The 23331-nt window shown below is 38.0% G+C and overlaps 1 protein-coding gene and 1 long non-coding RNA gene across 3 annotated transcripts in view; both read left to right on the top strand.

Annotated features, from left to right (window-relative positions):
• Window positions 1-23331, top strand: part of grid1a (glutamate receptor, ionotropic, delta 1a) — a 278394-nt gene that overhangs the window by 81508 nt on the left and 173555 nt on the right. The gene's annotated exons all lie outside the window — the stretch shown is intronic.
• The window catches only part of LOC146505592 (uncharacterized), a 66715-nt gene extending 43384 nt beyond the window's left edge, over window positions 1-23331 (top strand). Inside the window, exon 2 of the long non-coding RNA XR_014877788.1 lies at window positions 1-23331. This exon is cut by the window's left edge and continues 30684 nt beyond it. This is a non-coding gene — a long non-coding RNA (uncharacterized LOC146505592).

Raw genomic sequence — 23331 nt, 5'->3', positions numbered from 1 at the left:
TTAGTGAAGGTTACAAATGATCTTCTTATGGCCTCTGACAGTGGACTCATCTCTGTGCTTGTCCTTCTTGACCTTAGTGCAGCATTCGATACTGTTGACCATAATATCCTATTAGAGCGATTAGAACATGCTGTAGGTATTACAGGTATTGCACTGCAGTGGTTTGTATCATATCTATCTAATAGACTCCAATTTGTGCATGTAAATGGAGAGTCCTCTTCACACACTGAGGTTAATTATGGAGTTCCACAGGGTTCAGTGCTAGGACCAATTCTGTTTACATTATACATGCTTCCCCTAGGCAGCATCATTAGAAGACATAGCATACATTTTCACTGCTATGCAGATGACACCCAGCTCTATCTGTCCATGAAGCCAGATAACACACACCAATTAGTTAAACTGCAGGAATGTCTTAAAGACATAAAGACTTGGATGGCCACTAACTTTCTGCTTCTTAACTCAGATAAAACTGAGGTCATTGTACTCGGCGCTGAAAAGCTTAGAAATATGGTATCTAACCAGATTCTTACTCTGGATGGCATTACCTTGGCCTCCAGTAACACTGTGAGGAACCTTGGAGTCATTTTTGACCAGGATATGTCCTTCAACGCACATATTAAACAAATATGTAAGACTGCGTTCTTCCATTTGCACAACATCTCTAAAATTAGAAATATCCTGTCTCAGAGTGACGCTGAAAAACTAGTTCATGCATTTATTACTTCCAGGCTGGACTACTGCAATTCATTATTATCAGGATGTCCAAAAAACTCACTGAAAAGCCTTCAGTTAATCCAAAATGCTGCAGCAAGAGTACTGACAGGGACTAGAAAGAGAGAGCATATTTCTCCTGTTTTGGCTTCCCTTCATTGGCTTCCTGTTAAATCCAGAATTGAATTCAAAATCCTGCTCCTCACATACAAGGTCTTAAATAATCAGGCCCCATCTTATCTTAATGACCTTGTAGTACCATATCACCCTATCAGAGCACTTCGCTCTCGCTCTGCAGGCCTACTTGTTGTTCCTAGAGTATTTAAAAGTAGAATGGGAGGGAGAGCCTTCAGTTTTCAGGCCCTTCTTCTGTGGAACCAGCTTCCAGTTTGGATTTGGGAGACAGACACTATCTCTACTTTTAAGATTAGGCTTAAAACTTTCCTTTTTGCTAAAGCATATAGTTAGGGCTGGACCAGGTGACCCTGAATCCTCCCTTAGTTATGCTGCAATAGATGTAGGCTGCCGGGGGATTCCCATGATGCATTGAGTTTTTCCTTTCCAGTCACCTTTCTCACTCACTATGTGTTAACAGACCTCTCTGTATTGAATCGTATCTGTTATTAATCTCTCTCTCTCTTCCACAGCATGTCTTTATCCTGTCTTCCTTCTCTCACCCCAACCGGTCGCAGCAGATGGCTGCCCCTCCCTGAGCCTGGTTCTGCCGGAGGTTTCTTCCTGTTAAAAGGGAGTTTTTCCTTCCCACTGTCGCCAAAGTGCTTGCTCATAGGGGGTCATATGATTGTTGGGCTTTTCTCTGTATCTATGAAGCGCCTTGAGGCGACATTTGTTGTGATTTGGCGCTATATAAATAAAATTGAATTGAATTGAATTGGAAGAGAAAATTGCAAATTCGACCATTGAGATGTTTATACACGTATGTTTGTGTTAAAACACTTTTTGAAGATTGCTAACTTCTGAATGTCCCACAGGCCGGTAGAGAGATAGATGAAGTGCTTGGAAAATTTGTGTCTCTGTTTCACTCGATATGTAATGGCTGTGGTGTTTATGGGGTCGGTCTTTCTCTTTTTCTTTTTAAATACATAGACTTGTCTCTTTCCCTTGATTGAAACAGTACAGCTTCCCTTTCTATTCCTGCGCAATTTAACGAATTGATCTTGCTTGGATTTGAAAACTTTTTACTGCGTTATGTTTGTTGCTTTGTCTCTAAACATTGATTTATCTTCATCTGTAGTTGCGACATAAGAAAACTTAAGTACGAGAGTCCCTTTGAGAATCAGTAAAGTTTCCGCCTTATGTGAGGTGGTAGTGTTGCCACAAAACCCCATCCATTATAGATTGTTATTGAGCTGAAGATCATTTTTCACCTGGGATGACACAGTAGGGATTTCTCAAAAAATGTCAGCTGCTCAGTGTGATTGCTCAGTGTGATACAGCTACCTCATTTCATAAGAAACCTAGCCTCATAGTCAAGGTATCTGGCTAAGAGTTCCTGTCAAAGTGGGGCTCTTTAAGAAATGAAGAGCCACTTATAATAGTGCTTAATTGATAGGAAACCCATTGTACGTTTAGCATATTTTTCTGTAAATCTCACTAAGCACTGCACTAGTAGAGATAGCCACTTATACAAGGCTCTGTTTGCAAATATAACTAGCAAGCCCACAGTGAACATAAACCCCCCTTGGCCTCAGCGCACCTCTTTAAACCCTCCCTAACCACCACTGCTTTTAATCTCCATGGTTGATCACAAATAAAATTCAGGAACATGTAGTTAATCACCACAGCGGTTCCACCATGTTCTCCCCTCACAAAGCCTGCTTATTGACTCAGGCAGCACCAGCAATCCGCCTACTAAGCTTTTAATCTAAAACACAATTACCACCTATGATTCGATGGTTCCAGGCAATAATGTTTTTTGTTACTGCATGGAAAGGCTGCTATAGTCCTAATTTGCACACTCCATTGGCCAGTTAGACCAATATTCTAAGGCAGGACAAATATTTATGCAATCATTTATTTGTGGATGTACACGTAATAAAACCAGTACTCCATAAGCAGCGCTGTTGTGATTATACATCAACATAGCCAAAACAACGATTAAGAGATAATAAGTATAATACAGTCCACTGGCAGTAAACAATGTGTTATAGTTGTTCACAACATAATGATTTTAGTTTGAACACTAGATGGTTCACAATTACGGAGAACTTGTACTCATCAGTAGTTACCAAAGAAATGTCGTACTTGATTTTAACTGCTGTTTTGAATTGATTGGGGAGGCACTGGGCTCGCAAATCACAAAACGTCCTGATTAAAGAAAGAAAAAAAACCACATCTGCCCAGATAACAGTGAAATACATGACTTTGTTGTGTTTTAAGCACTCACTTGCTGTGATCACAGGGGTATTATACAAAAGTCCCAAGTCTTTCTGTTTTCTCTGAAAGGTTCCAGAGCTGATGGGAAGTTAAATAGGGCCACAGGTATCACCTGCTTCCTCCCTGCTCCCCCTTGGTTCACATCACGTGCATTTCACCTTCCTGCCTTTCTGGAAGCTGGGCCTTACCACATCTGTTTTCCTAGTGAGACCCAATTATATTGCCACTGTTAAGACCCTGTAGACACTCGAACCTCAGAGAGCTTTGGAAAAAGGGATGCTGTTTAAAGTACGTATAAATGTGTTCGACTGCATTTGTTTGTCAGACAAGGCAAATTCCATGGAGATACATTAATGCGTCGAAATTTACATCACATTAAAAAACAGTTATTTTGACCGTGAATAAACGATTGTTTTAGAAAAATATAATGAAAAAGTGAGAGGGTCCTGGCCTTTTTATAGCTGCTGACTGGCTCATTGGAATGGGGTTAATGAGATTTCTGGCATGTTTTCCCTTGAGCCAAAGAAAAAGTACTAGTTTTCACATCCCGCTTAGTAAATATTTAAACAGTTTCATATTTTTTCCCACACATCAGTTTGATGTGAAAACCTCAGTCAGGAGATTTTTTGCAACATATTGACTGCAAATATAGCTTTTTTCAGCTGATAACAGTTATTGTGAGGTAAGTTTCTCAAAGTGTTGAAAAAATAAATAATATAAACTTTCTTGTTCTTGTTCATTTGACAGAAATAGTGCAGAAAGTTTTTATTTATTTGTTTGGTCAGTTAAGACTAAATCATCACCAAGGGCTCTTGTGGTGTGCAGTTTATTGTCTTTAGGATCTGATGATGAGAAATGTGTTAAAATCAAAGTGTTTTAAATAAAGCACTGGCATGCTCTGTGGAGAAATAGTTTTCATCAAAGCAATCTAATGGTGCAGACAGTGGAAATTACTGAGCCGTATGCTTTCAAATGGCTTAGTTTGACCCTGTGACATATAAGAATGTGCTAATCAAGTTCATGCTTTGCCGAATTACTGGCTCGTTGGTGTTTTTGTTGTTGTGTTGATGTACCAGGAACGCGGAATTTCCTTTTATTTTAATGACAGTGTGATAAAGCCCAATAGTGTAATTGACTGTCAGTGGAGACATTCTGTATTGGTCGTGTCTTTATGTGGTAAGAGCCAGGCAATATCTCCAGCAGATACCTTTAAAAGAGATACTTGAAAACATGGAATAGCTGGGAACAATGGTGGCAGTCACCGAAAGCCTGAAACTGAAAGAAATATACACAAAACACAAATACACACAAAGATTAACCTTCATCTACAGACTTGGACAAATCTCTGTATAAAGGGGTAGATAGACTAGAACAAAAGGGGACAAACGTAATAGGGAACAATAAGTGTCCTTTTGGGTTAAACTCAAGGCAAGCTAGTTTTTCTTTTCCCAGAGCAGAAAGGACTGCTGAAAGATAAGTCCTCAGGTATCAATCCAAAGGAAACTCAACACTGTTCAACACTGAAAAGAAAAAATAGATTTAAAAGTGGGAACTAGCACAAGTTTTGAATATCCTGAAAATGCTGTAGTATAAACTTTGAGTCACCAGAACATTTCAGCAGCATATTTGCTGCGGGGGGGGGGGGGGGGGGGCAGGCAGACAAGCAGGAGAACACAACAGAGGCAGAGGTAGAAATGAAAGGAAGCTGCGCTGTTTACAATAGTCTGATGTGCAATCACAGACGTTAATCTTCTTTATGTCTCTGCAGGTACATATTTTTTTTCTCTGTGGACCATACAGAGGCATGCTTTTATTTATACAGATAAACTGACTCTGCAGTCTCAGCCTACAAGATGGGTATTCAAGAGCTGGAAGAGTTCATCTAAAAAGTAGAGATACCTCTGCTGACCTGATATCCCAAAGGCAGCCTTAGACCAAGAGGTAACATGCAGTAGATATATTGTACATCATCTGGTTCAAATCGGGAAAGATTGTGGTTAGAATTGAAGGCCTATTAATCATGTCCCACACAAAACAGCAAAACACAAATGTATACAATTGAATGGAGCTTAAAAAATGGGGCGCTTTTTGAAAAGGCTATTTCACTGGATTGCATTATCTTGAAAAATAGTTCATGTTATCGTGCATACCTCTGCAAATCCTAAACGTGCTTCTAGTTTGACATTTAAGTGTTGCTGTGACAAATGGTTACTTTCAAAACCACTTCAGAAATTCAACATTAATCAGCAGCATCTCTCCCCCTCCCAGTATAATTCTATTTTCTTTTTGCCAATATTGAAATTTCTCCTAAATGGGAAAACACTGGCTGCTTTAGTGGATAAAGACATATTTGAAGCCTGCGCTTTTTGAGACTAAGCATTGCAATGGATGTCCACAATATAATTTAGGCCATTTGGGGAGAAGCCTTTTTGCCCATGATGTGTCAGTGAGTTACAGCTTAGCCCCAGAGGGCTGCCGCTTTAAGCCCTAATGAAGAGCAGTATGTCATTGGCCATATGGCAGGAGTCATGGTGTTAGTACAGACACTCAGTGCCAGCTGAAACATGGTAAGGTGGCAGCAGAGCATATGTGTATACTTTCATATGTTTACAGTATTTACATGCAGTGTTGATTGTGTTGAAATGCCTCCATGTATGCTGATTTTGTACATTCAAGTGCACTCATGAGTGTGTATCTGTAGCTGACAGTAGGTTGCACTATGTGCCAGATAGCCTGGCTTTGGAAAGCCGACAGACTGCCTGGTTTCCCATCAGTGCAGGTCACTGGCTGAAAGTAAGGCTTGAGAGGACCTGCTGGGTAGACAGACTGTCAGCCACATCAAGTAGACAAATGGTACAGGCCAGGGCTCAGGGGCATCCAGCAAGGTCAAGGGTCATAATCGGCACACAGAGACATGAGACAGCTGTCAATGATTCTGACACAGAACTGATGGTTATCAATATGCTCTGCTTCTTTAGGTACTAGGACTGGAACTGCAACTTGATTATTGATAGAACTCCCACTTAATCACTGATCAATAAAATGCCAGAAAATATGAAAAAAATGACTACCCCACCAGCTCAATGCGCCACCTTTGGATTTCTGCTTTTGTCTGATGAATGGGAAAAGCAGGATTAAGGAACTGGTTTGTATAATAATCACATAAAATAGAGGAATGAATCAACTCAAACTCGATAGATTCTGGAACATGGGACTATTTAGCCTTTTGCTTAAAATTAAGTAATATAATTAAAGTCAGTGCAGTTACCAGTTATTTTTTCTGTCTGACAGATGGAACAATGAACCGATCATTTCACCTCTTGTAAATACGATACAGTTTTATTTTGAAAGTTGTTTTTATGTGTTTAAGTTGTTTTTATGATTTTAGAAAACTAAAATATAATGTTAAAATATGCAAAAGAACTCATCTTCATTGCTGTTAGGATACACTTGAGGTAATCTGAAGCCTAGAATTGCTTTATTACTTCAAGTAAAGTCATCAGTCTTAAACATAAACGTGGAAAACTGAAAAACAAAGAGAATATACAAATAATGCAAATTATAATTTATGCTTTGTGTCATAAACTAGGCATAGCCTGGGTGTATAGAGTGCACAACCAATAGAGTGTAATACCCTAAAAGACATTAATAGTAGTAACCTTATTCATTTAATGTCATTATGATTACCAAGCCCAGAAGCTCAACGACTCTCATCTCCAATGTCTCTAATGTCTCTACCCCTTTCACTTTTTTGTTTCTCACTCACACACTCACATTCTGTCTGTGTCATCCTGTCATTTTGTCTCTGATGCTGCCATTCAACTCACAGTTTGATTCACAGTCACTTATCATGCACACATCTTTCTGGCATGATGCGTCTTCATCGGGCGGCAGCAGAAACACTGACAAGCATAAACGCACATAAATGGACAACAATAGCACAGACAAATTTATCTTTAAACACTATTTGAGATTTGACGATTGGCACAAAAGCACTGCAGTAAATTAGTAGAAAGCTGTGTAGAACTAATTAGCCGCTGTTTTGCTGAGAGAGGCTGAAAGGAAGAGAGCATGAGAGATGAGATGTGTTTAACAGATGATCTATACGCAGGGTGCTTCACAGTGATATCCCCCACTGAGAGAAATTATTGCTGTAAACAGAAGCTTGCATCTCATAAATGCATCTACATTCATTTGACTTGACAGCAGGCCTCATAATGCAATCTTTAGCTGAAGGTGATATCTGTTTGAGCAAGAATAGCTTTAGCATTGATTGGCATCCAAGATATAGCTAAGAAAAATGACTGAGGAAAATTAAAAAAAGAGAAGATGAATCAGAGCTTGCCATCTGGCGTGAACCTATAAACCAGCAGTACTTCAGTGACCTGAGAGTTTGCATCTGCCTATATTTGTCTAAAATGCTGTCACCCAGAGTACAGCTGTGGGGAAGAAATGACCATAAAGCTGATGTCAGGCACCCGGTGATTATGATTTGTCCTATGAGAGTAATTCTTCTATAGTGTACAAGCTGTTGCAAAAAAGGTTGTTATGCCAAGATCTAAATTAGATTTTCTGCTACTTTTATTTAAACTTAATCTTCTGTACATGCAAAGTTGGGTGGTATTTTGAATTAATTTTGTTTTGCTTTTACTGTGTCTCAAACGACAGTAGTATAACCACTAACAAATAGCTTTTTTAGAGTTAAAACTATCAGATTTTCCTTGGTAAGGCCAACATGTGTGAGCTTTATCAAACATATGAAAATGGAGATGAGTTAAGCATAAAAATAGCCTAAAGTTTGCATGGATTTTTTTTTTTCTTTTGAAGTAATCACATAGACATGCTGAAGCTAAATGCCTAACAGCAGGAATAAACTTGTTTACAGCTTGGTACAAAAACTGTTTTTGGCTAAATTCCTTTTTCATGACAGCTGTATGGGGTGAAATTTTATATAACTCACCTGTTTAAATTTGCATCAAAGCTTAAAGTTATGCATTATTAAATGTGTAGCCAGTTTGTGTGGGATGTTGGTGCTGTTTTGATCTTTTCCAGAATTTGGTTGTATTAAAACAAAGCAAAATGTTTAGTTTATCTTTAAAGTAGCCTTATATCAGTTCATTTTTCACTAGACACTTTTAGCAACATTTATAATATCATGCACAGGCATGATTGCTCACCACATTAGCTAGCTGGCTCTAGTTTTAGCTGATAATTCCCCAGCTCTAAACTCTCATTCAAATCTAGTTTCATTTTTTGTGTAAATAGAAATTCACAAGCCAGTGAGTGATTACTCTGGTTTTGTGCATTGGTATTATATTAGATGGTTACAATACATAAGAATCCCAATCCACCTTTACAAAAAATGCTGGAGCATTTTCAGTATGTATAGATGTACAATGCAATTTGTACATCTATACTAATCTTTGAAATTGTGAACTAAAGGTTTCTGAAGGATAGTTTGAAAACCCTTTTTATTTTTTGTTTGGTGTCCTGTGCAATTGTCACATTTTTACTTTTTTTAATTCTTCTTTTGCCCTAAACACTGCAGCTTGGTATCAATAAAACACTCACTGTAAACAGACTGAAAACCCTCATTGCAATAGCAACAGGTTACAATGGTAATGCAAAACATTCTGTTGACTGCTCCATGACTGTCATTGTCATGTATCTGAACACCGATTGTTAAAAATAACACAATGGAGACTATTTTACTTAGCAAAACAGTAAATGAATCATATTTATGCCATATAATATAATTTGATTAAATTTTGTATAATACCTGAGCTGATTCTACTTTATGTTGTTGGTCTTCTGCTTATAACCAACAAAGTTACAGGGGGAAAGTGTGAATACACAGTGAAATGACAATCACTGGAAAAAATTTTTTAATGACTTTCTCTTCACTCCGTTCAAACGTGTTTGGTATTTATTGTAAACAAACAGCCTTCCATTGTAGAAAATAGATCACTTCACATCCTATTGAAATAACCTGTCGATTTCAAAAGGTGGATGTTTAATATTTGTCCTGTGTATGACTAAATTGTAGTTTGTTGCAGTATACTTAGTATTTGTGAGGACCATTTATATTTTATGTGTTTAGAGATTTACTGGCCAGCTTCCAGAGTAATGCATCAAGTGATTAATATCACCATTAACTGTTAACTGTGATAAAAACCTTGTATTTGATTTAATGGGTATGTAGAAGAATTAACAGTGCTCTTCCCTGCTTTCAGAAACCACATAAACATTAGTTCTTCTATTTAATAGATTTTTGATAAAGTATATTACCATGTCAAGTATTGGAATTTTTGACTGACAAGGCAGACAATTACCTCCTTACTTGTCTCTAGTTTAGTCATGTCAACAGGACAAGTGGGTGGAAATCTCCTTTCTACAAACATATTGGTTGTAGTGAAATTGAAGGTGTAACTAAGAGTAATTAAAATGCATATGTACTCATTAAGCTGTGTGCAATATATTCCTAAAAAGACTAGGTTGTCTAAAATTGATTTACATTTCACTGTTTAAACTGTTTCAGAACTCATCTCTCTTTTTGTGCATGGTGCATTGTATAATGTTGCATTAATTTTTACAGTCCTTGTAGAATATGTTATTACTTCTGAAAGTTGTATTTTCACATCCTGGTTCATAAGATCCAAAGTGTGGACACACTGTTTTAACAGATTAACAAAGTAATTTATTAAGTAAACTTAGGTAACCTAAGTGTAAAACTAATCGGGTGCAGCAGTCAGTAGTCGATTGCTATTAGTGCAGAAAACCATATAATGACACTGAAGAAGAGCCAAGAAGACACATAATGTGGTGGAAGGGAGACAGGGGAACAAGGGTAGAATGAAGTACAAGCAACAGCCCAAATCCCATGTGTGCTCCAATGAGCCTCTGCCTACCCACCCGGAAACTGAAACACATGAGGAAAGAGTCAGGGGCAGGGATCATCATACTTTCTTAAAGATTACATTTCAACTTAAAATCATTATACAGTTGCATTATTCCGCATTTGAAAACTGTGTAGCTGTGTAGTTAGCCTAGAAATAAGACCTTAGTACTTGAGCAATGCATCAAATATTAACTTGATTTGTACTAGATTATTATGCTTATTTAGCTTTGTAAATTTTAATATTGATTCATTCCTTTTCCCCAACCACTGCATCCGCTCCATTCATCTATATATCTACTGATTAATACCTATTGTCGGGCTTATGTCAGGACGGTGATGTAAGTACTGGGAGTAGATGGTAAACTTGGTTCAATTCAACACATCACAGACATTGGTAGAAGTGTTTATCCACATCAGTTCATGGTTCAACCCTTAAATTGAACATTTAGCATATTTTTTAATATGAAACACCAGCTAATGGCATACAGTGAACTTGACTGATATTAGTCATAATAATGTTTGAATTTTGCATGACTCAAACTGCACTTGCTTATTCAGTAAAGCTTATACTTTTTTTTCTCTTAAATATTTTTTCTGTGCTGCACAAATCCATCCTTATGCTTCAGCTGATATTATACACCATGCTGTTTCTGAATAGGAAGAAAATAATGTAAATGATAACAGAGCAGATTACTGTCAATGCTCTAATTGCCTGTGTCATCCCCAGAATTAGTCTTTACTCGTTGCTCATGACTTTTCAAACGTGAGATGGATTTTTGAGCTAAAGCGCTAAAGAGCGAATCATTCTCTAATTGACAGGGAGATATGTTGGGGCCTTGCATGCTGATTTTCATTCATATTTTGCACACAGCAGTGGGGGAATGCATGACCTCATCTCATGGTTTGAAGACCAAAGCATGTTGCCAGAGCATGGAAAATTTGTCCTGGGAATTGCCAACAGAAAAGCGAGCTGTGGTTTATCCAGTCCAAATATTGCCCTATTCTTTGTATAAAAATGCACTTATTAACTTCTAATTTGTTGTTCTTGAATTTTATATGTATGAATGCTCTGAAGATATTTAGCAGCTCTTGTATCCTTGAACCTACTGTAGCATGGTACAAGTGGAACATAAAAATAATTGCAGAAAAACATGATACAACACTTAACTTATATACAACATTTCAATATAACACTTCAGAAAGGGTCACATTGTGAACTGACTATTGCATAATATCCTTTGACAGCCAGCAAGGTTGTTAAAAATGACACCTTTGTGTGAGCAGAAACAGATGTGTGGGGAACCAAATGTTCAAAATCTTTCCCCCTGCTCCTTTGTCTACTCATAATGACAAATAACTCAATAGTGACTCAACTATGATTGCAGCAGAAACCTACCTACAGATAAGCATCTGTATAGTTTTATTCATTTCTATCACTTTTAATGTCTTTAATTCAAAACCCCACATCTGTTCACCGCAAGCCGATCTCTACATGGTTGCTTTATGTAGCAGAGGTCACAGGCTCCTGTTGTTTAGGAAATCCATCATAAACAGTTTCCAGATGCAGACTGCTGCCTTGCCTAACCTAATACATCATTTTAAATGAGACGAATATGGTAATTTTTCCTAATACGACGTGCCACTGTATCATAAATCCACTGTGCTTGAATTGAATACGTGGAACTGTCTCCACGCAGACATTGCCTATCACTCAGTCTTCAATTTTGTTTTGGAGCTTGACCACTCACCAAACACCATATGAGTGTGTCTTAATAGAAAGAGTGGGCATTTTCATAGTAAAATGGGTAATTAGCTGCAAAGTACAATCACATCAGGAGAAATAGTCATAGCTGCCAGCGCTGATATTGTTGCATTGTAGTCATAATAAATTACCAATAGGTTTGAAGAGCAGGCTGTTTGAATACGATTAGTGTCCCGCATTGAATTGTATAGTTGAAAATGAAATTTATTTTGTTTGTGTGTCCTTTTGTTGTAGCAGTAAATTCACTTGTTGCATGCCTTTCATGCCATGTGTGCTTATGTGTGTGTAGGGCAAGTGACATGGCAAGGTCCATTTTTTTAGGTGGATAATTCAATGCATTGAGGGAATGAAGACTTGGACGACTTTTTATTGTGCAGGTGTCCTCTTACGTTTTTATACGTTTATTTGTTCACATGCAATTTTGTTCATTGTCATGTGGATATGCTGTACATAACTGTTTTTATGCACCTGTGCAGGTGGCTCCATGTGTCTGCTTGAGATTAATCTGATGGTGGAAATTCAATCAGTCCCTGCTGTTGAATCCACCCTGCGAAGATCCATCAGCAAAGCGGGGGACATTTACACAGCAGCAGTGAGGGGACATTCTTTACCGCACAGACAAAAGGGGGAGGAGGAACATGCCGGTACTCTGGACACATTTCAGAATGTCCCATTTGTGCAGGCGTGGTGCTGTGAGTGGAGAGAGCAGGAAAATGACAAAGTTAACAAAAACAGTGAAAGTCACAGCAGATCCATGTGAAATAATGCATGTCATTTATTCATAGTGTTCCTCAGCTTTGGTCATGCCTTGGCCCTGGCAAATTAAATAGGCCTCCCTTGTGCTGCCATGTGCCATTTTTCCCTTTATCTCCGCTGCTTTTTTTGCTTTATCGTCTGCTCTTCCATCTGTGAGAAATGGGTAGTCTGGTGGAGTAAAAAACAGTTTGAAAGAAAAAGGTTAAAAGAAACAGCCATCTGAGCTTTAGTTCTGTCATCTTGTCAAAGCTCACTTGATAAAGTTATTTTATAAAGTTTTATGTTTATTAAACACACTCTGTGGACCTGGGCCAACTGTACATTATACCGATTACCTACCTTTACACACCATGTACCTCAACCCTTGACGACCCCAGTGTGTAACTCACTCACTGCCACACACTGTGGCAGAGTTGCTGTGGTTCCTAAATGCTTCCACTTTGAAATAATGCCACCTACCATCAATACTGAAGTATCTAGGAGGGAAGAAAGATCCTAGATATTGTTGCAGCACAGCGATGGCATCCTGTTTAAATTTGGTGAGCTCTTTAGAATGACCCATTCTTTCAAAAATATCTGTGAAATCAAACTGAATGACTAGATGCTTGGTTATTGTTTATGTTTTTTACTGTGCCACTGGTGTAGACTGATAACTTCGTCAGTGTACCTGTATAGTGCTTGGCGTGATAGGACACCCTCAGCTAATCGGACCATCTATATACCTGCAATCCAATCAGTGTGCTTGTGATCAACAGTGTGAACAAATCTATTACTGTAAAGTCATGCATTTATTTATCATTATCTCAGTAAACTGAGCTTTGTTTTATATTTAGAGTTTCACAATTTTGACTTTTGTTCTTTTTGTAGAGCTATAGATGCTTTTTAACATTGAGTTCCTTAGGAAGAAAGACGTTCTCGTAGAAACACCCACTAATGTAGGATAGTCATTCAGCTGAAGAACTTAATGTTTGTCCAAGCATTCAGATTTTATGCTTCACATGAGACATCTTTTTTACAAGGTCTCTACTAGGACATCAGGACTGCTGTCCTGTGTTTAATGTTTTTTATACCTTTTGTAACCAAATTTAATGTCAAGGAGTTTAATGCTTATATCCTCGTAGACTACCTCTGATTGCACTTCACATTTGTAAAATAGGAGAAAAATGTGTCTTTTTCAAATTCTGTTGATGAAGTGAATCAAAAGAAAATTTATTATTCAGTATTTGAAAGATATATTCACTACTCCAAGAATGTAATTGTTCTGTGTTGTCATATGTGTTGTCTTTCCTTGTCTTGCATTTTAGTGAAGGAAATCTTTCAGGGGTTTGACTGCTGGCCAGATGCAAGATGCAAGATTTAATTATACCTCTTTGTCCTCTAGGACATTGTGAAGGCCATTTTTCTTGTGTTAAATAGACCAAAGGATTAATTAAGAAAGTAATTGGTTCTGTGGTCATACTCTATGTTTTATGCTGCCTACATATTGTGTGTCTGCTGTTTGACATCATACCTCATTCTGTGGTATATCCCAGCTATAATTCAGTTTTTAAGAACTTTATCCTCTGCTGTGAGCTTCAGTATCAAATGCCAGTTAAGTCATTATTATTACTTATTCTGCTTCGTAGCCCTTTACACCCTTTTTTCTTTGCTTCTTAAGCTCCCCAACAAAGCTCCTTCTGTTGTTTTTTTATTGCACAAGTAATCAGGTCATCTTTGTCCCAACCACTGATAATTAGCTCACCTGTCAAGTGCACGCAATTAGATGAATAGTCCACTATCTGTAAATGGAATGGAATTGTAGCCATGGATGTAGCTCGGAGAAATTAACATTGCAGCTAATCAGACAGCCCCGCCTTTTTGCAGGAGTCGGCGGAGCTTCACCACTGAGCGATAACCCATTGGGGACCATGCTAGCTGAAATACAAGAGCCACAATTAAATCCCTGTGTCACAGCCATTAATGATGCTAATCTATTTATCTATCTGGAGATCTTCAGGCCTTGTCTCATTTAGGGTTTGTCACTCCTTTGATCAGGCTGAAATACTGAGAACTGTGCACATGAAAGCAAAATAAGTAAAAAGCCTTTACTGTCATATTACCGGATATCCAAACAGTATAAATCATCTTATTTTACTATGGCGTGGCATGCCTGGTTTTACAGGAAACATTATGAATTTATTGTCCCTTCAAGAGATTGTAACAAATCCATATGTTTCTAACAAAATCTAAAAATGACAATATTTTAGGAGGAATCCAGCATAGTTGTGTTTACACGCTCTGCTAAAGGTTTAGGATTATTAAAAAGCGATTGTTTACGTAGATGCTTTGGGTGACACAGTGGTGCAGCACACTGACCTCACATTAAGTAGGTTCTTGGTTTGAACCTTCTTGGTGTCTCTTTATGTGGAAGTTGGTCTTTTTCCCTGTTTTTGTGTGTGCTTTGTGATTCCAAATTGGTCACAAATGTGATTGTGAGATAGCTAAAGCAGTTAAAGTGCATAAAATATAGCACTGTGCATTTTAAGAATGTGGCACTTTGAGTCATCTTTGAGACTAGAAAAGTGTTATATGAATATCAGTCCATTTCCATGTACTTTTTAAAGCTATTGCACAAATCAGGGAGAGCAAGTAATTAAAACTGTGGGAATCCTAACGTTATCTAACAATGTCATACTGTTATCAGGCATACTGGCAGTCGGTATGTAGGAAGAAAGCAAGTGAGCCGTAGCTGGTAGAAAGAAGTGACGGGGGACCATATGAAATGATGAGCAGCACTTGGTTCTCATTTCTGTCTCTGTAGCCTTTTCTTCACCTTCTTTTAGAATTCAGTGAACTCTGGAGACCAAGCACTTCTGCAGAGAAAGACTGAGACACAAAGGAAACTGACACCGAGATGATGATGAGAAATAGATAGCCATTGTCTCATTAAACTTCCACTCACCTCTCTTTGCCTTCTTTTGAATGCACAACCCAGTTTCAGGCTCTGTGGAAAGCTTTATAAAACACCTTTCTTGGACAATCTGAACTATCCTAATTGCATTTGTTTTTATTTGCCTCTCATAAAAGCAGTGTCATTTCACCCTCCTGCCAATCTTTGATGCAGCTGATGAAAACAGTGCACAGCTTGGTTGCAGCAGATTCTGGTTTCTCTGGACATCCAACAAAGTTTCAACCTGTCTAGGGAAACTCCTCTTCCTACTTTTTCAGTTTATGCACTGATTAAAAAAATTGTTTGATCAAGGATCTCCAAATATGGAAAGAGGCAGAAAGGAAGGGAAAATAACAATGAGAGAAAAGCAGATTCAAAAACATTTTTCAGCAAACTAGCAGTGCAAATACTTTCTTGCAAAGATGCATTATAAATGTTTTTTTTTCTCTTTTGTGCTCATCTCTAGACAGTAGCGTGCTGTCCTGTTATATGTTGCAGGTTCTTGGATACACAGAGTTAAAACTAATGAGGAATACAACAGCTTTGTCTTGTTCTCATGAAAATAATGTGAAGCTTAAATCAGCATAATTCTGGAGACATGCTAGCTTAACCTCATGGTCTTTTTATGTTTTATTACATAATGTCATATACAGGGAGTTGTTTTATTAATGTGTCAATCTGTGTTCTAAATTTGTGTAAGCTGTTTAAAAAACTATTCATTACCCTGTAGGTAAACAGTGTTACTATCACGAAGAGCTATTTTATTGTTCAACTAAAACCAACACTTCATTCACTTAAATTCTAATTACACTACTGTAACGCAGCTGTTTGCTGTTGATGATTTACTTGGTCTGCATATTCCAGGAAATGTTTTATGTATTAACTCTACTTGTTTTGCAAGTCTCCAGTTTGAGATAGCTGAAGTGTTGTTTTTTTTTGTTGTTTTTTTTATTTTTGACCTTTTACCAGCTTTATTAGGCAGTGCAGTAAAGAGAGACAGGGAAGAAGGGGGAATTCAATTCAATTTCAATTCAATTCAATTTTATTTATATAGCGCCAAATCACAACAAAAGTCGCCTCAAGGCGCTTCATGATACAGAGAAAAACCCAACAATCATATGACCCCCTATGAGCAAGCACTTTGGCGACAGTGGGAAGGAAAAACTCCCTTTTAACAGGAAGAAACCTCCGGCAGAACCAGGCTCAGGGAGGGGCGGCCATCTGCTGCGACTGGTTGGGGCAAGAGAAGAAAAACAGGACAAAGACATGCTGTGGAAGAGAGAGAGAGATTAATAACAGATATGATGCAGAGAGGTCTATTAATACATAGTGAGTGAGAAAGGTGACTGGAAAGGAAAAACTCAATGCATCATGGGAATCCCCCGGCAGCCTACATCTATTGCAGCATAACTAAGGGAGGATTCAGGGTCACCTGGTCCAGCCCTAACTATATGCTTTAGCAAAAAGGAAAGTTTTAAGCCTAATCTTAAAAGTAGAGATAGTGTCGGTCTCCCGAATCCAAACTGGAAGCTGGTTCCACAGAAGAGGGGCCTAAAAACTGAAGGCTCTCCCTCCCATTCTACTTTTAAATACTCTAGGAACAACAAGTAAGCCTGCAGTGCGAGAGCGAAGTGCTCTAATGGGGTGATATGGTACTACAAGGTCATTAAGATAAGATGGGGCCTGATTATTTAAGACCTTGTAGAGGCATGCGGGTTCAGGCTTGAACCTGGGCTGTTTTTAGTTCAAATAACTTTTCAGCTAATTTTCTTCTGAGATAACCCTTCCCTATTTTAAATTTGGGTAGGAAGCATGCCTCATTAAAAGCGATGGTTGCATGTATATTGCAGTAAAAGTGATTAATGAATGTTGCAATTCTTGTTCTGTTCTCACTTTGATCAGGTAATGATCGATACAAAGCAGACAGCATGTGGGGAGATGGTGTCATCAGAAACGAGTGCGTGGGGTGGATGCAGTTGAGAATGAACAGCCAACATTCAAAGAAGTTTTCTTCTTCAGAAGTGATTCTTTTAACAACTCAGGCAACAAACTACGGAACACCAGGACTGCCATAATGAATTAATTAAATACACCATTAAATAATTAATTAAATGTGTCAATAATTAATTAAAATGTGAAAGACATAAATAATTAATTAAATGTGTCAATAATTAATTAATTACATTTGTCATAACTATGTATTTAAGTAATTAATTCCAATTTTAATGAATTATTGCCACGTTTAATTAATTATTTAAAGGTGTATTTAATTAATTCATTATGGCAGTCCTGGCGTTCCATAACAAACAGGCTGGAGGCTTTTTGTTTTGTCATAGGCAACTTTGGAGCTGTCGTGTATCCTGATTTTGCATGTTGTTCCTACATTACCTTTGGTAATACAAACACACCGCAGAGATTCATTTACACCTGCCTGAGAGTAAGTCACAGTCTAAGCTCCATCGGCCAGCATTCAAATTATAATGGGCCTTGTATGCGGTTGCATTTGACACTTGCATTACCTTGCATTTTCCTTGGCCTCATCGAGACACAGGTCATTAATGCAGGATAGCTTTTTGCCTTTACTCATCAGTTTTTTAAAGTTTCTTTCACTCTTGCCGCTTACAGCTCTCATTCTAAGTCAGCCTGAAATAGAAACTGTTTTGCTTTTGTGGGTTACCTTGCTCACTGACTGGAATTTTCTGGAGAGCAAGTTTAATTGTGGTGGCATAGATTATGATTATTCCGTCCTCTCTACAGCTCATACCACAATGCATATACTTAAGTAGACTTAATTCCACCTCAGCTCTTAAGAGCAACTGAATTGTGCTAACACATGCCAAAACAAAAAGGTGAAATTACTCAACTCCTCAACTCCATTATTCTGAAACAAAGAAACCCAGACCCAGACTTTGTCATTATTGCTTGATTAGTGGAAACGTGGCAGCCATTATTTCAAAATAATGAAACTGCAGAACAGTGACAGATATTACAGAAGAAGAATTATTGCAAGTGGCATGTGCTACTTAACAGTAAGGCTCCACTGATTTTTGACTATAATAATAATAATAATAATAAAAACAATTGTTTCGAGAGGCAGGTTGTGTGATACCTGGGTATCAAACTGCCAGTCATGACAGGCTATAGACTGTCAAACTGAAACAAATGTAGTCAAACTAATCGCCAAACAATTCATTTCACTTAACGTTAACACAATTTAATTACGAGGAAATTTTGTGCGCTGATTTCTGCTGATCGAATATCTGAGTTGAGTGTTGTAAAAACAAAAGGTGGTAAATGTGAATAATATGAATTAACATCATTAATTGTTGTGTGTCTTTCACACACGCTCAGACTTTGCATGACTGCTGAATCACTCTCTGGGCAGCTGTATCCCAACAGGATTGCTGGATTTCTACATGGGTTGTCACAGCCTGGCAGGGGAAGGAATCTGCTCTTTCATTTCCCTTGTTCATTTGCTTGTTTGTGGCCTTTTCCCCTCCCTACTGGGCTAATGTGACTTGACAGAGTGGGTGTAACATTACATAAACCCTAGAGCCATCCTGGCGCTTGCTAATTAACTTTGTTCATCAGCCATTTTTCAATAAAGACATATTTATAAAGGACTATATGGTATGGATGCGATGATCTGACATTTCATTCCAGATACTGATACCGTGGCCTTAGGTGTTGTTCAGAACAGAGTAAGAACCAGATCTCAGGGTTAAATAACTTTGCTCCTCACTGAGAGGAAAAGCGTGGACAGGGTTCAGAAAATCCTTTGGCTCAGGGCCAGTAAAAAAATATGTTGTCTAAGTTGATTGGCCTGTTTGGGCCAGTGGTGGTGATTTCACCCACAAATTTGTGTGTGCACTGGCTGAAATAGACCCTCACTGATGACTAGTTTATTTGTTGGTGTTGTTTTGTATGAAGTATGTGTTTTTTACCTGCTCCCATCCACTACCATTTTGTTTTTCCAGAAACTGCACTCTTAAGAGTAAGCTGAAATGAAGGCTTTGTGTATGCAGATGAACTGCTTGTGTAGTTTACCACAGTCTTAAAATGTGAGTGATTTCTTGTAAACTTTGCTGCATGGTGACAGCAGCCACCCTATTTCCCGCTGTCTCCTGCAGCATCACCTGCAGGGAGAGTCTGAAGTGGGGTACTCAATTTTCTCCATTTTAGATTTAACATTTTCAAGCTTTAATTGCTAATTATTGTTCTGATATAAATGTGCAAATCTGCTATGTTGTTATTGATTAGGATAGCAGTATATAAAGTAATTAAATTGTATTTTTTTTATTGGCCAGTAAAATATTTACTGCTGGACAGTAAAAGTGTGCTATACCACCCTGGTGGCTCAGGGGAATTTTTGCTATATGTGCCAGAAAACATCAGCTTTTCTGAAAGAGAAAGGGAGAGAGAAAGAGAGAGAGAGAGAGAAAGAGAGAGAGAGAGAGAGAGAGAGAGAGAGAGATGTGGTTAATCTGATTTATTGGCAGCTTCGCTTCATTTTAGTTCATAGTCTGTACTACTTGTGCTGCTACTTAAGTCGTGCTTCTTTCTCTTCTCTACTCCTCTGCTCTCCACTTTGACTCTGTGTTTGTGTGTTTCACTGTGTGCACATACCCAAAGCAGAGGAAAGACAGTTGAAATGAGGAAGAGGTTGCTGAAGTTGATGACAACTTATTATGCAGTTGTAAAATAGATAAAAGCTTTTCAGCAAGTGTTCACAAAGTCCTGGCAAGGTGGGTGTGCCGCTCCTCCGCATGTCACTGTAATCAAAGTAACTTAGAGACGAGGTGAATTGACTGGCCCACTGATCAACACATAGTAGATATCTGATATTGGATTAGAGTATTTATCAAATGCACATCTTATATAGTCAATATTTTCATTAAAGATTTTGAATTTCACATTCTCAGCTAGTCGCGCAGGTTGTCGATCTTTTCTTGTGTGCTTGAATACTTTATTATTATTTTGAGTGACATTGGGATGGTAATGCAATATTTTAACTATATTTTCAGCTTTCCAAAAAAACGTAGTTTTTGCACCATGTTGTCTTTCTTTAGTTGTCAAGGTTCAAACGGCTGCATTTCTTCAGCACAGAGCTCTACTTCCTTCCACAGGGGTTTGAGTAGGTGGATTATGAGAACAAGAAAACAAACTTCAAAACAGACCTCCCTGTCACAGAGCTCACACACTCTTTTCCCTCCTGCTGCACCTCCTGCTGTTTAGATACCATTTACAGTAAAAAGGAAAAAAGAAAAAACAACTCCTATCACTGAAGCAAGGGTCTGCTTAAATAGCTGATGAACACACCTTTTGTTGTCCTCTTGTTCTATTTGTTAAAGAGAATAACCACACCATTATGTGTACAATTGTTTTACTCTTTAAGAAGGTAATAATGGAGATGATCATTCGCTCTCTAATATTTTTCTCAAGATACACCCTCTGGCATTAAGACATCTATGGTTTTAATCCTGGCCTCATTGTATTACCCAAAATGCTATTAACCCTCAGCTTAAATAAATCCATATATGCAACTTTTAATTTATAGATTTGATTATTTACAGAAGAAAAAGTCTGTTTTAAATACTTAGCCAAGGAAAAAAGGAACCCCAGATTTCATGGATGCATTTTTTTCCTTTATTAGTATAAATAAATTCATTTTATTAAAAATGCACACATATAGTGAGGCATGTTTATGCAAATTTAGACAATGCATACAACACTGTGTAGTGCCTACACCAATGATAGTCTGACCACCTTTGCTTGTTAACATCGCCAGCTTACAAGTTACTCATTAGCCTTAAACCAACAGGCAGGGGAGCAAGTGCCTCCCTCGCAAGTAACACAAGAGGCAAGAATTCCAACTACACGAGTGGATTGAAAGCGAAGATAGCAGACTTTGACTGGAAACAGTGCTGTTGCAGATCTGGAACAATACACCTCATTAGTGCCATATGCAAACAAAAGTTTTCTTTTTGTATTTTTATAAAACACAGAAGAAGAATAAAATATGAATGAATTAAACATTAATGTTGTGTGAGAGGAACATCCATAAGGGAGCACTGTAGGTAAACAATTTCATGCTGTATATGTAAAACACAGGATACGTGTTGTATATAATACTGTATGGAAATATTAACTATTGAAGAAAATGGGAAAGTTCTTAAGTTTATTTCCCCATATAATTATTAACTTTTGTACATCACCACTATTAAGGATCTGGAATCTTAAGATACTAAAGATGCTGCTTACAGGGATAACCATTTTTACCATATCTGATAAAACTGCATGATTGTCGACAGAAAAAACAAAACAAAACTTGCATTTATGTAATTTTTATTTCTAGGCCACTGTAATGCTGGTTATTCATTGTTTTCTTTAGCAGATTAATCAGTTGAGAAACCCTTATTCTCAAAGCCACAGACATAAGATTCTGTGTTCTCCATAGCCATGTGTGCTTGGCAGTTAATGCATACATACAAAGCACATTGTGTTATTGCTGCTATCAGTCAGAGCCAGGTAGACATTGTTGACATTTTTTGCCAGGATTTCTCTACAATACCACAGTCTGCTTTATTTTCTATAGGGTGATATGATTTATAACATCAAATTTGTCATCATGACTGAGCACAGTGTTGTAAAAGAACAAATACTTTTATATGTGAACTTACCCATCATTGCCAAGAGAAAGCAGACTGAGGAGAATTCGGCATGCCACAATGAGTAGAAAGATGAATGCATACTTTAAATGTAATCTTCCACAGTTAAACTTAGTTTAAGCTTTAAGCGAAATGTAGGAAACTCCATCAAAGTAGACACAATAGTAATTTATTCATTATCGTCTGAATACACACTGTGCTCCCAAAATATTTGCTTTGGTTGATGAACTGATTAATAGCAATGACAGCATCATTAAACAGTACATTGCAAAGAACCCCTCCTCACAGACAAAATGAGCATGTGCTTATATGAGCTGAGTCGACACAGTAACTGCTGTCACTGTGTTGACTTCTGTCCTAGCGCTGCAGCTAAAGTTGCCTCTTAGGTAAAAAATGATGGCGAAAGCTGCCATGCTTCTTCTGCCATCCTCTTTGGAAACACAGGGTTAGTGTGTTCTCTGCACAGACAGTTACCTCGAGGCTCCATCCTCTTCTTCACGTGCTGGCACATTCTAAGGCATTGCTTTCTCTGCTGTGCAAGCAAGTACATTTTATAGGTTTTATATCAATTTTCTGCGCTGTAATGTGAATTTCATTTTAAGACACCAGACAATTACAGGTACACTGTATGGACAGAAGTACTGGATCACGTACACGTTAGACCTACTGGAACCCACCTACTGGTGGTTTTGATGTTGATGTCAATGCCAGAGGAGGTTTGGAACTCTGCAGTTATTGAGTCAGCAGAGTGCTGGCAACTTTAAATTTGCTCCTCATCACTTGGTGTTCCAACGCAGTAACTTTACATGGTCTGACACTTTGTGGCTGAACTGCGGTGGTTCTTAAATGCAAAGTTCCAATAATACCAGTTTCTGTTATAAAAGTTGAATGTCTAGGAGGGAAGAACTTACATGAGCTGACTTATTGCAATGGTGGCATCCTATTACAGCATGACACTTGAATAAAGTGAGTTCTTTAGAAAGAGTTATTCTTTCAAAAATGACTGTGAAAGTTAGTTACACCTGTAACGATACCTGGGACAGTGCCAATACTTTGGGTCATATACTGTGTGTAGCTGATGATGTCCAGTGACATGCGGCGAGTGCTACACTGTGGGCTCTTGCTGAATGAAGCTAGGACAGCCACTGATGTTTCTTCATTAGTGACAGTTTTCTTGCGTCCACATTTTGGCAAATCCAACACTGAA

This window comes from Neolamprologus multifasciatus, chromosome 13, assembly GCF_963576455.1.
Source record: "Neolamprologus multifasciatus chromosome 13, fNeoMul1.2, whole genome shotgun sequence".
NCBI lineage: Eukaryota > Metazoa > Chordata > Actinopteri > Cichliformes > Cichlidae > Neolamprologus > Neolamprologus multifasciatus.
This window is presented reverse-complemented; position numbering and strand designations above follow the sequence as displayed.